The sequence below is a fragment of the Pteropus medius genome, unplaced genomic scaffold (genome assembly GCF_902729225.1).
Source record: "Pteropus medius unplaced genomic scaffold, Ma_sr-lr_union100, whole genome shotgun sequence".
Taxonomy (NCBI): Eukaryota; Metazoa; Chordata; class Mammalia; order Chiroptera; family Pteropodidae; genus Pteropus; species Pteropus medius.
In genome coordinates this window covers 44,915,445-44,932,517 of record NW_024340849.1, presented here as the reverse complement: position 1 = coordinate 44,932,517, position 17,073 = coordinate 44,915,445, and the positions used below count along the sequence as shown (strand labels likewise).

General features: G+C 35.4%; 1 protein-coding gene across 2 annotated transcripts in view; it reads left to right on the top strand.

Moving 5' to 3' along the window:
* Positions 1-17,073, top strand: part of L3MBTL4 (L3MBTL histone methyl-lysine binding protein 4) — a 285,078-nt gene that overhangs the window by 20,926 nt on the left and 247,079 nt on the right. The gene's annotated exons all lie outside the window — the stretch shown is intronic.

The following is a 17,073-nucleotide window of genomic DNA, read 5'->3' as shown; positions in this document are numbered from 1 at the left end:
ATTAATTGTTTTTATCCTACTTAAGAAAGAACTTATATTTCTTTGAGGAATAGATGTGAAGTTTAAATCTTTAAAAACTCTTTTTTCTTCCCTTACATAACTGGCGCTGCACAATGTATTTCTTGCAGTCTTTCCTGAAAAGCCTCTTCGGGATGTAACTACATGTAGAAAATTATTTTTTTGGGGAAAGCACTTTAAGTAAAAGGTAATTGACAATATTTTATCACTATCCTGATGAAAAGAACATGGGAAAATGATAGTGGCATAGGTTTGGTCTTTAGTAAGTTGAGTAGATTTAAAAAGTATATAGGGTTTTAAAAGTATACTGACTTTTGGAAAACTTGAGAAATATGTCAATTATTTTGAGGTAAGAGATCTTATATTTGATTTAAAGTCATTCTCATCTTAGCTAAGCTCATACCCAACGGTCCTAGAGAGATGAAGACCTCTCTAATTTGGTGGCTGGCCCACCTATCAGACGCCCAAGTCAGGACTTAGGTGGCCATCTTGATACCTTATTTTTTTCATTTCCCATGGGCAACCTGCCATCAGGTCTGTTGCTTCAGTTTTTGGAAATACTGGAAATATTTCTCCAGTATTTCTATTCTTTTCATCTGTCCTGCTACTATTTGAGTCCAAGCTTTCATTCCTGTCATCCCTCGCCTTGATTTCCCAGCCGATGTCTCTAGAGCTACTCTTGAGATGACCAGTCTCCGCAATGCAGCCACATTGCTCTTTTCAAAATGTAAGCCTGGTCTTGTCAACATCTCTGCCTTTCCTTTGGTGGAAACCTTTCAGATGCTCCATAGTTCCTGTAGGATAGGGTATGAGTGAACCCTTACTAAGGCCTCTAAGACCTGCAGAATCTGGTCCTTTCTTGTCTTCTCGGCCTCATCTCCAGCCACATGCCCTGTTGTCCCTTGTGCTCTGACAGTGAAGGCCGTATTTCAGGTCCTGCCATAGGACTCCTGAGGTTGCTGTGCTTCCTGCCTGGAATGTCCCTCCTTTCTCGTTAGGAAAGCTTTCCCTCATCTCCCAGACTAGGCTGGGCTGTCTCTTCTATGCTCTCAAGGGCCTGTATTCTATGAAATTACTTAGTATAGTTTATAATTATATTTTGGATTATTTGATTCTTCCCTGTTAGAATTTAAAGCTTGTGAATCAGGGATCATGTCTGTTTTTGTCAACTGTTGTGACCTTAGAACCTAACACATAGTAGGTCCTTCAAAAGTATTTGTTGACTAAGTGAAGAGAGAAAGCAGTTGATGAGGCTGAAAGTTGGTTTGGGCTAGCGGAGAAGCACCTGGTTTGCTGTGCTAAGCTGATCGGACATTGTATCACAGTTAATAAAGAAACTTTGAAACTTTGAACAGGAGAGTAATAGCCTTTCTTGTGGAGAGAGAACTCCAAGTATACATACCTGGAGTAACGTAGGAGAGAGGGTGTGGGCAGATGAGGAACTGAGCTATTGGTGTGCTGCCAAGAATTGATAGATGGTCCTGCTCATCTACTACAGATGAGTCAGGGGTGGCTCAGAAGAGGAAAAAGATTCCAGAGATCTTAGGAGGTAGAAGCCACAGGATCTGGGAAATGGCTAACTCTAAGGGCTGGAGGAGGGATCATGGACCTAGTATAGGTACCAGTCACTGACTTAAGGAACATGGAGACCACATTTGAGGGACAATGCTAGGTTTTCGTGTGAAGATTGAAGGTCTATGGAACATTTGAAGGGTCTGGGTCAGATGCTGGTGAGAGGAGTCTGAGGGACAGGTTTGGATTTGGGGATCATCAAGTGTGTGGGTCATAGGTGAAGCAGTGAGTATAGGGGGGCCTCTCTAGAGGAGCGGTTAGCAGAAGGATGTGGACAAACTCTCAGGTGGGGAGAGGAAGAGAAGCCAGCACAGAACCAAGATGAAGCCCTTAGAACCATGAATGGAACACTGGGCCGGCAGACACTTTGGGGAGGGCATGGTGTGCTGTTCTCTACATGCCCCAGGACCTGGTCTCTGTATGTGAAGTTGGGACTTAGAATGAATCTGTACAACAGAGGTTTTGAAGTAGAAACATTTTTTCCCCAAATAAGTATGAAGCCATATAAAACCAGGTTTTAGAAAGTTTATGATATACTATTTTAATTTTACTGTATATTGAAAAATATTCTACCAAAGATAAGACATTATTTGCCATTTGTTCTTGTATTTTTAATTATCTGTAGTTGTCTTCACAGAGCTTAGGATTTTAGGATAAATTATTTTTCTCAGATAGTTGTCATAACTAATTTTTTATAATAGCAAGTCTGAATTCATTACTTCAGGGTTTAATTTGACAAGGGAGCTGTATTTTATTGATGATTTTAAAACATAGAAAGGGTGCTTGGGAATTGAAATCAGTTATTTAAATTAGTGCACATTTATAGCTTATCAGGGTAATGGGTCCATGAAATGAGACGTTCATGCCAAAACTGAACCTTTGGGAAATCACTTCTTTCATCTTTAAAACGATTAGTTGATTTATTAGATACTATTCAGCCCTGAAGCTGTATGACTGTATTTAAAACTATTTTGGAGAGTCAGTATCATAAGCTTTCTGTACAAAAAATGCTAAGGTAGTAAAGGGTATTCGATACTGTCTACATGTGATATTATACATTAATTTCCTGAACATCAACTTAGAGAAGAAAATACTCACTATGGATGCATTCTCTTAGTTGTTCTTTTATAATTTCTGTATTTTCTACAGTGAACCTCAGTTTAAATCAGAGAATACAGTACTTACTATGTGGTAACTATTGTCCTAAGCTTATTTATCATTCGTGGGTTCCTTCTTATTTTTTAGGCAAGTTAAATATGATTATTTGGTCATTTTCACAGTTATTGAGCATGTTTGCTGGTAAGTTTGATCAGTTTACTAAGTATTATTACTTATTGTTTCTGAAGTACAATTCTGTATTAGTTTCCTATAGCCAAGACTTAACTGCTCCGATAGCAGAAAATTACTATCTTACTGTTCTGCACGTTAGAAATCTGACATGGGTTGCACTGGGCTGAAGGCAACATGTGGTCAGGACTGCGCTCCTTCTGGAGGTTCTAGGGGAGGATCTGTTTCTTCGCTTCTCCCAGCTTCTAGAAGCTACTTTCACTACTTGGCTCCTAGATCCTTCCTCCATATTCAGAAGCTGGCAAGGTAACATCTCTCTAATTCTACATCATAGTCACATCTTCTGACCACAGCTGGGAAAGCTTCTCCACTTTTAAGGACCCCTGTGATGACACTGGGCCCTCCTAGATAATCCAAGGTAACCTCCCCATCTCAAGGACCTCAATATAATCACATCTGCAAAATCTCTTTTGCCATTTGATATAACATAATCACAATTTCTAGAGATTAAGATATGGACATCTTTAATCTTTAGAAGGCCATTATTCTGCCTACCGTAAGTTCTAACTTGCAAAATCACTTTGGCTTTCCTTGCAGGAAATGGGAATTATTTTGTACCTGTTGCTAAGGGAACAGTGCCATTATTGAGCTCCTTTAGCACATAGGTGGGGGTTTGTTAGTCTTTAGGTCTACAGTTATTGCACTTTTTTGTTGCATTTATACATTATAATTCTTATCAGGACTAAGGGGCTCTCGTTCAGTGGAGAAGAGGCTGGTGGGGACATTGTAATGGAATCTTCACTGAAGGCTTTTAATTCATTCTAGGAATTTAATTTTATGAAACTGATTTAGATGGTTTTACATTAAAATTATCCTTTAAACAGTGCTAATTTATCTTTCAACTAATAAAACTACTCTTCATTGTCCCAAATGTTCTACTAGTGCCCTGAAACTCAGTGTTCCTTCGTGGACTTTAAATTTACATTTTCTCAGAAGGATTAATGTTTTGAAAGGTTAGAGAGTTAAGAGGTTAAAATATAATTTTGGAAAGAATTTATTTTAAAAACTTCTAGTGTCAAGAGAAAAAACAATCTTGAATAATATTTAAGTATGTTCATTAATTACAGCCCAGCAGGGGATATCTTGAGTGGAGGAAAGTCTAAATTCTAATAGACAATTAATTAAATTAATGAAAGTAGTAGTAACAACTAGATCTATATTACTTTTAACAGATTTCATTAGATGTCTGTGGGATACACAGATGAAAAAAGTCAAGGGATATACATAGTTAATCACTTAATGAAGATAATATCTCCATCTTATGTAGAAATATGTTAATTTTATGACTTACAGGGGGTATTCATAGAATATTTTAATATCAACCAATAATTATATGAGTCTTCTTTAAGGAATCTCAGTGATGAGAATTATTTTCATGGACCTACTGCATATCAAGGGCGGTAATCAGATAACATGGGGAAATCTGCATATAAATGTGCTCTTTACTGTAAACTTCACCATCACCTGAGTATTCCAGTATTCAGATTTTTTTTTGTTTTTTGTTTTTGATATTCCTTAGTTCTTTACTCTCTTTTCTGGCGAGGGAACTGGGCTCAGTCAGGAATCCCGATCCTCATTCAGCCCTGTTATTAAAGTGACCTGTCACTTATTTGGCAAATTCTTCTTGTCCTCATTATTCTTTCTACATTCACCCATCTGACTTGATCTCTCAATTGAGATGTTGACTATTTATTTCTTCTTCTTCTCTTCCTCCTCCTTTTCCATCTTCTCTTCTTTCCCTTCTCCTCCTCCTTCTTCACTTGCTCTTTCTTTGTATTCTGATACATCAGTCCGTCTTGGTTTTTATGCCTCAGTTCTTCACTCTCTACCTTCAGTTTAAGTCTTGAGATTCTCCTGTGTTTTAACTACGATTCTCTTCTCATTTTACACTTTTTCTCTTGATGACTTGTTGTCATCTTGATTCTACCCCTATCTTTTTTACCTAGCTGCAGATTCATATCTCAGCTCCATACTGGAAGTAGATGTATACTTGGTTATCCTTCATTATATCAATTCACACCTTCCCTGTTCTTTTTCTCTTCTTGGCTTCTTTCAATGCTGTCACTCTTTCCCCATTCTCCTACGTCTGCAACCAGCCTGTTCCATATTTATCTTTAGTTGCTAAATGAGAAAAGAAAATAAGTAAAGATGTGGGAGAAGTTTTTTTTTTTTTTTAAAGTAGAGGTGAGAGAGAATAATACATATATCTCTATAGCAACACATTTGACACTGTTGAAGTAACTAGATGATTTCCAGGAAAACTAATGATTATCAAAATACACTCAGGACAAAGTTGAACATTTGAATAGGCCATGTAGTAGGAGACACTGGAAGATGAGGTCCAGCCAGGGCCACAGCTGAACTGTTCTTCACCTTTAACAGATGTTCAGCTCTTCCAGGCTGTATCAAAAGATGAAAATATGAAGCCAGTATAGTGCAAAAACAAAACTCTATTTAGATTATGAGTGCATATCCCATATAAATACAAATATGGAATTCTAAATAAATATTGGCAAATATAATCCAGCAATGTTAGAAAAATAATATCCTATTATTTACATTATAATATAAAACTTGGTTCTATAAAATTTAGCAATAAAACAGTTCAATATTATATGTATTATAATATAATATGTATTATAATGTGATATGTATTATAATGTATTATAAATGTATTATATGTATTATATGTATTATAATATTATATGTATTATAATATAATATGTATTATAATATATATTATATGTATATGTTCATATGTACATCAACAAATTAAAAAGGAAAAGCCATATAATGATCTTTACACTATAAAGGCTTTTGATAAAATTGAACTGTCAATCCTTACAAAGATTCTGATGTAAAATAGGATTAAATATAATAAAAATTATTTACCAAATTATAATAATAAATATACTAGCAAAACATCAGAAAGCATTTTATTTAAAATCAGGAAATGATGTTACTACCATCATTGATATTCAGTATTGTCTTAGAGTTTTTAGTGAATGAAATGAAAAAATTTAATAAGTGGCATAAGCTTTAGAAAGAAGAGATAAAACTATATATTATATATATGTATATTTGCAGATGATATGATTTTTTACCTAGAAAACCCAAGAGAACCTAATTATAAGCTATTAGAATTAATATAAGAATGTTGAGGTGGTTTGATAGGGGATAGCTATAAAAAGTCATTAGCTTTTCTGTATGTAAGTCATCAACACATAGAAATTGAGAAAAATATTGTACCTATAAAAGCAGTAAACTAAAATATTTAAAATAAATTGAGCAAGAAATGTGAAGGACCTTATATGAAAACAACTAGAAAATCCTATTGATGCATATAAATATCTGAACAGATAGAAAAACATACCACAAAAATGTTAATGCTACCCAGATTAATATTCAATTCAATTCCAAAATAGAATCCCAACTGGTTTTAGTTTAAATTTAATGAAGACTTTTTATACTGAAATCTCTAGCATTCTAGTTGTATAGTAATAGTCCAAGAGTCTGTGGAACAGAATAGAAAACACAGAAAGAGATGTAAGAATGTAATATATAAGAAAGACGGTAAATAAATTCAGGAGGACAAAGCATAAATTATTTAATAGATTATGCTTGCCAGACTGGCTATCTTGATAAAAGGAATTCCAAATATTAAAGACTTATATGTTTAAAAGAAAAAGAAAAGGTTTTACAAGAGTATTTTTAGGAAACTAAATGAACTGTCTAGGTATGAAGAAATAGTTAAGAGTGGGAACTGTATCTTTTAAAAAAGATGATAGACATATCAAAAACAGTTTTTATTAAATCGGAAGATGTTATTTCACTATCATTTTAGGAGAATGTTTTCATCAGATATGTAATTTTTACTCTACAGTTTTATGGCTTTTAGTGCTTTAAAGATATCATTCCATTGTCCTCTTTTCTCTATTGTTTCTGATAAGAAATCACTGTATCTAAAAATTACAGAGCCCCTCCTGCTCATATTGCCGAACTCTTTTCTCTGCATTGTTTTCTCCATAATACTTACTGCTATCTGACATGCTAAGTAGTTTCTTATTTATCTTGTTTATTGTCTGTTTGCACACACTAGAATTTGTGATGGATAAAGATAGGGACTTTTGTTTGTTTTGTGCTATATTATAAGTTCCTAGCACATAGTAAGCATTCAATTAATATTTATTGAATGAAAAATGAAAACAGTGTCCTCAAGACAATGCTGGCTTTTCTGTCTACTGTGTTCTCATAGCCCTTAACTCATGTCTCTGTAGTTGGATTTTCCTTGTGGTATAATAGTTGTCTGGTTCTCCACCAAGCTGCAAGTTTCTTAAGGGCACAACTATCTCTCATGCTTCTTTGAATCATTAGTAGCTAACGCAAAGTCTGTATCATAGAAGACTCTGTTGAATCAGTAAGTACTTGGCTCCCATTGTTTTTCTCTGTCTGGTCATATATGACTCCTCTGTCACCAGTAACTCATGGCTCTTTGATCTTGTCACTTCAGAAGATAACCATTTCTAGTACACATTTACATATGCATACCAGTGATATCTTGTCTGCATCATAAGGTCGAAATATTCTTCCAACCTTTCTCTTACTCTGATGTCCTTGGGCCAGCACCTATTCCTTGTTTTTGCATGACCATCCTAAGGCTAATCTAACTATCTGATTTTGATCCCATTTCTTTCTCCAACTTCCAATCTCTGCTTTTTCCTGCATCTTTAGTCAATCTCTGTACTCAAATCTCAGGTAAAGACCTCTTATGTCCTTCCAGTTACTACATTCAGTGGTCTTTGTTCAGTCCTCATATTTTACATTTTTGTCAAATATTATAGTGATGATTCTCTCCTTTTTGAAAATATTTCCTTACTCATTTATCTTGTTTTTCTGATTGTCCCTTCTCACTATTCATTACTGATTGCTTTTCTCGTACCCACATCTTAAATGCCGTGGTTCCTTAGATTTCTATTCTTGACCTTCCCTACTTCATGCTCTGCATACATTTCCCAAGAATCCCTTCTGCCTTAATCCCCTGTACACTGACGGGGCCACTAAATTCAAGTTTCCAGTCCCAATCATTCTCTGCAAAATCTGTGTTATCAGTACCTCCTGGATAGTTCATCCTCAATATCCTTTAGATTCCTTTAGATTTCAGAGATTCAGCATCTCTGAAATGTAATCATCTTGCTCTCTAAGCCTGTTCCTCTAGTTTTGTCTGCTTAGTGGCAGGCACAATTATACAATCAGTCTCCTAAGCTAAGGCCCCTCTTTCCCGTATCATCGATTGTCCAATTTTTTCAAGTCCCATTTAGATATCTCTGAATTCTTTCTGCTCCTCTCAATCCTCACAATAGCTATCTCAAATTAAGACCTCATCATCTCATGCCTACTTGTTGAGCCAGCTTCCTTTCTGATATCTCTATTGCCAGTCCTCTCCTTATTCTATTCCATCATCTCTAAGATGGACACCAACAATATCTTAAACAAACAAACAAACAAAAACTATCAAACAACCAGAAAACCTACAATGGGCAGGGAAGAGGAGAAACAAGTCCAAAACTTACCTTGGCATTTGTTTGCTTAAAAACATCCACTGATTTCACAGCACATAGAGGCTCATGACAGAAATTCTTAGCATAATGTTTTAGTTAGATTCTTTCTTTTGAAAAGAAGAGATCATTCTCTCTTCCTCAAGTAATGGGCTGTACTGTCAAAATATATGTTGGGGAGGACAGAGACTCATGGAACTTCAAGAAAAAACTATAGTCAGAGAGTTCTCATCCTGCCCTTATCTTTAGGGCCATCTGCAGAGGAGTCTGGCCCTCACTCTAGGGCAGCGGTTCTCAAACATATCTGATTAAGAGTCACCTGGAGGACTTGTGAAAACAGATTGCTGGACCCCACTCCCAGAGTTTCTGATTCAGTAGATGCCCACGATTTTAATCGATGCCCCAAATTTGTATTTTTAATAATTTCCTAGATGATACTGATGCTGCAGGCCTGGATACCATACTTTGAGAACTTTTATCCTTTAAGGCACATGTCATATCATCTTTGTGATATCAACCAGAATTAGTTTTCTCTCAGGTAGGTTTCTTCATGTTACATTAGAACAGTGATTCTCAAACTTAGTGTACATATATCATTTAGAGGGATTGTTAAAACACAGATTGCTGGTCTTACCCTCAGAGTCTCTGAGTCATTAAGCCTGGGGTATGGCCTCCAAAATTTGCATTTCTAACAAGTTCCTAGAGGATGACCATACTTGGAAACCACCATATTAGAATAACTTGCTTACATACCTTTCTTCTCTGCTAACCTCACATTTTTAGTGTTAGTTCCTTGTATTGTTCTTCTGTTATTTTGTTGAAACACTTGAACACAGTGCCCAACAGAGATATATATTGAATAAACTGTTGATTCATCAAATATTGAATTCCGAAATCCTTTTCTTGATCATACCCTCATAACCTTCAGTTCTTTTCACTCCAATTATGTGGAAGGTTTTAAAAAAATATTATATCCTGTATTTTAGCCTTTCTGTTCTTTCTTGTTCTCTGCCAGTTGTTTTCAGACTTCCTGTGTCTCCTAGGCCGGTTGGGGCCCCTTAAACATTTTATCTCATATTCTCCTGGCTTAGCCTTCATACGCTTGCCCATCTCCTCATCATTTCACAGCTGTCTGCAAACTTCACCATCTGCTCCCACTTCCAGACTGCCAAGCGCTGATGGAGAAAGTCCCTCAGTGCCATTCACCCCTCTGCAGAATCTCCAGCTTAACTGAGTGGGAGCTCTCAGACATGCTTTGTAGTCCTTATATTTGGTCCTAGTTGAATTTCTATAACTTCCCCAACATAACCACTCTAACCTTGACACTTAGCAGATACCCTCCTACATCATGAAGGAGATGGGGGGTATTCAGTGTAATGTCCTTCTATCCTTTTCCCTAGCACCCTAAAAGTCCCCTATTTTTAATCTCATTTATCACCTGCTTTTTCATCTCAGGGCCCTTCCTCTACCTGTGTTCTTAAAACAATCTTTCTGTTCTCCTTGTCTCCCTTATTCTTTATTCTAAGAGCCTCATTTCTCTCTATAGATTTATTGCCCTTAGCTGATGAATCAAAATGCCTTCTTCATGTATTCCATTAAAAAAAAAGGAAAAAAAGAAAATAATTATTTTCCCTTGACTGTTTTTCTCCCTCAAGCTTTCATGTTACTTGTCTCTTCCTCTTCATTTGTAAACCTTTCAAAGTGTGGTCCATGCATACTACTTTCTAATTCTTCTTTTTCATTCATTGGCCTCTTGCAGTCTGAATTCTGATCTCATCCTTTCACTAAAACCTCCCCCTCTAAGGTCTCAGTGACGCCCTGGCTGCCAAATCCCGCAGCCTCTGCTCCCATCTTTGTCTTACTTGACCTCCTTCAACATTTGATGGTGCTGATCTTCTAGCCCTTGGGAAACCCTCTGTCCCTTGGCTTTCAGGTCTCTGTATGTTTCTTTGGCGCCTTCTCCCAGCTCTGATTATTCCGCATGCTGTTTACCCAGCTCCTTACTCACTTCTATTGTACACATTTACATTCTGTCCTTGTTATTTTCTTTTTCATTATTTCTTCATTGTTGCCTCTTTCTGAAATTTTTGAGATTACCTTTTGTTGACTACATATACCTAGATTAGTCCAGATACCTAAAATTCAACATCTCTGAAAATAATCCCATCTTTTCTATATCATCCTGTGTTAGCTCCCTCAATTTGTTACTCTTTTTCTGGGTACTCAGGATTGAGTCTGAAGATCATCTTTGCCTTCTCCCTGTACCACCCTATCATTTGCTACAGTCTGTTGATTTTATTTCTGCATCATCCCTCAGTTTTGTACCCACCATTTGTTAGGGAACACCCAATAGTCTTGCCAAGACTATTGTGTTATCACTCTCAGTCTTCAGTCTTCATCTCTTGCATTCATTTCATCCTTACCTAGCGCTCATTAGTAAGTTCCGATGATATTTACCACTCAGAAGTCTCTAATGGTCCTCTAAACCACCAGAATAAAGATTAGACTCCCCAGGCCAACTTTTATTTTTGCCTCCTTTCAATTCACCAATCCAAGCTTCTGTCCGTATATCCCTCTGAGCTTTGTGTTACCAGACTCTGGCATTGGCAGTAGTTCTTCTCTTTCCAGCCTCTCTTGCTTTGCTCCTGCTGCTTTTCCCTGGATTCCCTGCTAAATATCTATTTGTCTCAAGAATCGACAGCCTCCAGGAAGCTCTCTGTTCAGAATTAATCCTTTTTCATTTGTTCCCAGACACGTGTTTGGGTTTCTTAGCTAGTGCATATTAGCACTCATGTCTGCTTGTTTATTCACCAAAACATTGAGACTGCCATATGTCAAGTTGGGGGTGACATTTGTCTGCAAATGTATCTTCCCTTCTAGAATAAATGCCTTCTAGTCAAGTTCTCTGAGTATCTCTCAACACTCAGTACCTACTTTGCCTACAGAGATTTTTTAAGTTCAGTTGTACTGAAATGAGAAGCAGCCTGAATGTGCAAACGAAAATTGTTAGGTAGAGCATGGAAAAGTCTTTGCTACAATGACATGACAGAGTTATTAAAATATGAGAGTTTGGAAAGTGCAGTTAGAGTCAGGGAGCTGCTGCTTCAGGAGGTTATTACCCAGCGGTGATAAGTTGTTAACATTAGGAAAATTATATCATTTTCAGTTGGCACCACAAAAGAAGGCATTATTTATATGAGAGTGCTGCAAAATTCGTTCGTTGCTACTGACAATTGATTTTCACACATATGCTAAGATGTTACCTGAAGGAGCAGTATGCAGTGGAATTTAGGAAATGAAGTTGAAATATTGGTGCGAAGGGTTTTTATGGCTAATGGAATTGGAAAGGTATTGCTCTGAGACATGAGTCTTAAGATTACATGGTTCTATCTTTAAGAAATGATAATTTATTCATTCTTCACCCTTAGCATTTTTAATTCTAGTTCATATAATTACTGATAAATATTTTGCAGTTTCCTAGAAATGGATGCTCTAATGCCAAAGTGAAACATTCATTTGTCAGCTATTTTTCAGCCTGTGCTCTCTGAAGAGTATACACGGGAGGCTAAGTGGGCAGAGTAGTTTCACTTGTGGGTTTTCTAATATTGGGGCTCCCATCAGGATATCTTTGTAAGTAAAAATGCTAAAGAGAAATTTACAGCTTGATAAAAATCACAGGACGAGACGACAACTTGGACGACAACTTGCTATTTAAATAATAGCATGTTACGCTTTTTATTTTATAGATTTTTATGAGAATGGTTGAGAACAGTAATGCTAGTGCACACATGTGGAAGAGCACTCATCTAAAGAATTAAAATACAAAAATAAAGTTTCTTTTTTATTAATTTAATAAACTTGGTTATTCAGACCTCCAGATCTGAAATGATAAAATAGGACACAGTTGTTATTTACATAATCTAAAAAAGTCCCTCAAGATTAAGGACCGTCTTCTTTGGGATGTGTTATTCTCCATGTCTGAGCCCGTTTTGCAAGGGGGATGATGCTGCCCAATCCCATTAGACTTTGTGAATGTTTTGTAAAAGAATACTTTTCAGAGCTAAATCTCTGTGAATTTCAGTGTTCTGCTATCTATAAGGACATGGCCTACCTCAGAGAAGTGTGGCTGTACATTCATAAATTAATGCCATATGTGTACCCCTTAAGAAAATTAGTCAATGCCCAACTTTCAACTCATCCAAATACATAGTCTGCCATTCCCTGACTTCTGTTCTGCTTAGCTCCTTTATTTTGCCACACTCATAGATTTTTTTTTTCCTCAGTAATCGACCCTCCTACTCAACTTCCTAGTTTACAGTTGAATTCTTTCTCCTCACTTTGCCCTCCTTGGACCACTATTTCTATAGTTGACCCTCACTGTAAATGTTCTGGTGGCAGCTCTGGCTGGGTCAGTGTGGTTCTTCTCATCCTCCCCCTTTGTTGATAGTTACTGTAGGCCCGTACCTGGGACTGCAGGCAAGAGAAATAATTATGGTCAGTGGACGACACTGGTTCATGACCATCGTTTACAAAAAAGGCATGCTGCAGAAATGTGTCATGTTCATGGTGACATGATCTCCTGGTACTAGTAACAGCAAAACAAGAAGCTAAGCACTTAGGAGCAAGTCCTTATCATCTCATGATGTTGCTTTGGTCAGTGAGCTTGGCTTCTGCCGTCTTGCTTTCTTGACATTTTATTGGGGCTGTCTTAGACTTGTGTTTTGTTTTTTTCTTTTTTCTTTGTTCTTCGCTTTCAGTTTATAGCCTCTGCTCTTGCTAATCTGATGAATAGGCCAACAAATCTTATGGTGAGTGTAGAAGAATGAAGCAAAATTCAGTGTGTGGTAAAGTGTAAATGTGTCATCTTGTCATTTCAACAGGCACAGATTGCCACTTTTTGTGAGAGAAGTTGCAATTTTTGCTGCTCTGCAGATTTGGCTGAGGATAAGTAAACCAAATACCTCAGGCCTGCAAATCAGCTGAGGGAAACTTTGCTTTTAGACGAAAGGAAACACACACACACGCCACCTCATACTATGCAGAGAGAGAAAGAGATAGTCCTGCCTATTTCTACGTAAGGGAAGCTGTTGTACTTCAGTGAGTAAGCTTATTCATTTCCCTGTAGAATTTTATGTTGCTTTTTATTGTAAAAATTACTAATTTAATAGGCACTTCCGCTGCATCTTGACTATGTATGCTAAAATGAGGCATTTTACATAATGGGAATGCATGGGCTAGAAATGTTGTTTAATACAGACTCTTCTAGATATGTGACTTCTGCAAGCCACAGGTTCTTAGAATTATAAAATAAGGTTATAAATTCAGTGTTATAAAGGATAAGTGGAAACATGCTCATTACATATTTATGCACACACGCGCACACGGACGTGCACACACACACACAGACAGAGACGTATCCTAATCACCTCATTTGGTACCTGGCATATAATAGGTGTATATTGAGTCACAGATTATATACAGTCAAATATATTTTGTATAGTAGTAGTATTTGGCAGAAGAGTAATAATTGCAATACAGTGCTGCAGCCAGAATGTATAGTGAAAAGTTAAAGAATTTAAGGTTTACAAACCTGTTTGTATATCCAGTACTCTGTAAATGAAGGTGACATCTATAGTATGTCAGCAAAAACTGTATAAAAGATAAATTTGGTGTTTGAAGCAGTGTTGTCTCGTAATCGTTTCCTTTCCTCTAGGAAACTGAGAAATAAGTTGGTCAAAATAGGTATCTTTGAATTAATTTTTAAAGCCAAAAATTCTACCTCTCTACCTTCCCTTTAATTCAATAAATAAATATTTACAGCCAGGCATGATTATGGCTCCAGGGACACAATGATGATCAAGGCCAACAAGATCTCTTCTTTTTAGGATCTCACATTCTAATTCTAAATAAGCAAACGGGTTCATTTCAGCCAGTGTTAATTTCAGCTAATAAAATCCCTGTGATAAAGAATGAAATAAGGTGAAGAGAGATAAAAGGAGTAATAGAATCCATAAGGAGGGAAGGCCTGTCTACAGGCTTCTGGTGCAGGTGAGCTTGGAATTCCCGCATCTTGCCTTCAGGCACAGTATTGCTCACTCACTTGCTTTACAGAAATTTAATTTGTCAAAAGTTGTTACTGTTTGATATTATTCTTTCTTTTTCTGATAAATGTTAAAAGGTTCATTGTATACTCACGTAATTGTAAAGGAAGGTCTTTGATATGATTTACTTCTGATGAAATGATAATATATGACAATTGGAAATATGATTAAATTGAGAAATTACACAGTCTTTTTAAGAACACAGCTGTTGTAGAAAATGAGATATCTATATTTGCTTTAGAGCCAACACTGCTGTATTTTTTTTTTTTTGTAAAGCATATAATTGTAATGTAGTAAAATGTTTATGTGAAAATAGGAATGTTGAATAATTTTACCAGCTCATCTTCAGGGTTTGTCAAATTGCTTTCTCTGTTTAGAAAAATAAAATATCTCATGTTGTGGTAGAAATGGCAAATCTTTAAGTGCTATAATGGGCCAACAGACTGTAAGCTCCTTGATGGAAATCATATTATGATGTCTCACTGTTTTCAAACACAGCGAGAAAATCCATTATGACAATTCTGTTAGCCTTATTTAATGATTAAAAGTCTTTAAAAATTCTAATACTTCAGTGTATTGCTTAGCAATAACTATGTTGTGATTGATAAATAGAAAATGTTAATTTGCACGCTCTGTGTGTGTCTGTTTTAAAACTATAAATTAATATAGATTTTTGTTTATTATCCAAGCATAAAATATTATTCTTTGTCAATGATATATGTGAATAAAAAAGGAAAAATAATGTACATTATTATTTTTCATCTACTAGACCAGGCTCTGGGTAGTGTTTTTATTCCAGCAGACAGCATACTTCTTGGCACATTAAGAGGAGCTCGGAAAATATTTTTTAAATGATTAAAAGTCTACACGAATTCTTCCTGCACAACTTGATGAATTTTTATGTTTGTTATTCAATCAGGACGCTTTATTGTCTTGGGAGGTTTCAAATGCTTGATTTAGAGGTGTGTCTTATCAGCTGTCATCACCAATGCTAATGCGGTTCTGAACTTTTACCATATGTACCTTCTTCTAGAACGTTTTGTAGCAAGATAAATGTTAAATATTTTGACCAGTCTTCTCTAAGGATGCGTGTATATGTGTCTGTGTTTGTGTGAGTGTGTGAATGCACGTGTATAGAAGAGAGTTAAGTAATACTTGTAGACATTTTAAACTGTAGAAAGTAACAAGGAAAGAATATTTACATTAATCCCACCACCTATGTACAGCCACTGTTAATACTTTGCTATTTCTTTCCAATTGCTTTTCTATGAGTGTGTGTTTTTATGTGTGGACACATAATATATGCTTAGTGCCTTGCATAAAAAAGGTGCTTTATAAATATGTTGAATAAGTGAATGTTTTAATATATCTAATAATTTGTATTTTAAAATTTAGGATCATATCATAAATACTCTTTTGTGTCCTTACTTTGATTTTTATTTACCCCAGAAAATAAATTTTGTTATTTAAAAAATATGGATTTTGCATTTTTGCTCTAATAATGTTGTGATATACAGTTTTACCATTAAGTTTTATCATGGGTACTTCTTTAGCATGTAATCCTATAGGAAGAATTACTGGGAAGTAGAATATAAACTTAAAACAATTATTAACCTTTTTTTGGCCAGACTTTTATTATTTAAAAATGATATTTCATTGAATTACAAAGGTTAATTGTTCATCTAGAACATTCGGAAAGCAGATAAACAAAGTACAGAGAACATTGGAAAGAAATTTTGTTATAATCCTGGAACCTAAAGATGACTTCATTTAAGATTTTGAGAGATATATATATATATATTTAATTTATATATATAATATAAATTATATATATAACTTAAATATAAATTTTATATATAAAATTTAAATATAAATTTTATATATAAATTTAAATATAAAATTTATATATAAATTTAAATATAAAATTTATATATATAATTTATATATATAATATATATATATACATACACATATATATAATTTTTGTCTTTTTATTTCCATTACATTTTACCCAAAAGGATCATTTTGTTCTCTAAACTGCTTTTTTTCCACTTAGTTGTATAATATTAACTTAATCTTTCTCTGCCATTAACAATCTGCTACAATGTCATTTTATGGCCACTTATTAAAATGACGTGTCTGTATAATGAGTTTAGTTAACCTGGTGCTAGTGGATTTTTAGTTTGTTTCCAATGTTTCATTATTATGAGGGATTCTAGGATAAAAACTCATGTTTTTATCCCTTTGGCACATCTACTATATTGGTATTAAGGCGGATTCCTAGGAGGAGAATTGCTGGTTCAAAGTATATGAATACTTTTTAAGGCTTTTGACATTTATTTCCACATTGCCTTCCTACAGGTTTACTAACTGACATTAACACCAAAAAGAGGTATGAAAGTGAGAGGAGATTATAAAAAATTTTTCAAGTCGTTCACCTTAAAATTAACTAAATCATCTTCTGGAGAACCCATATCTGT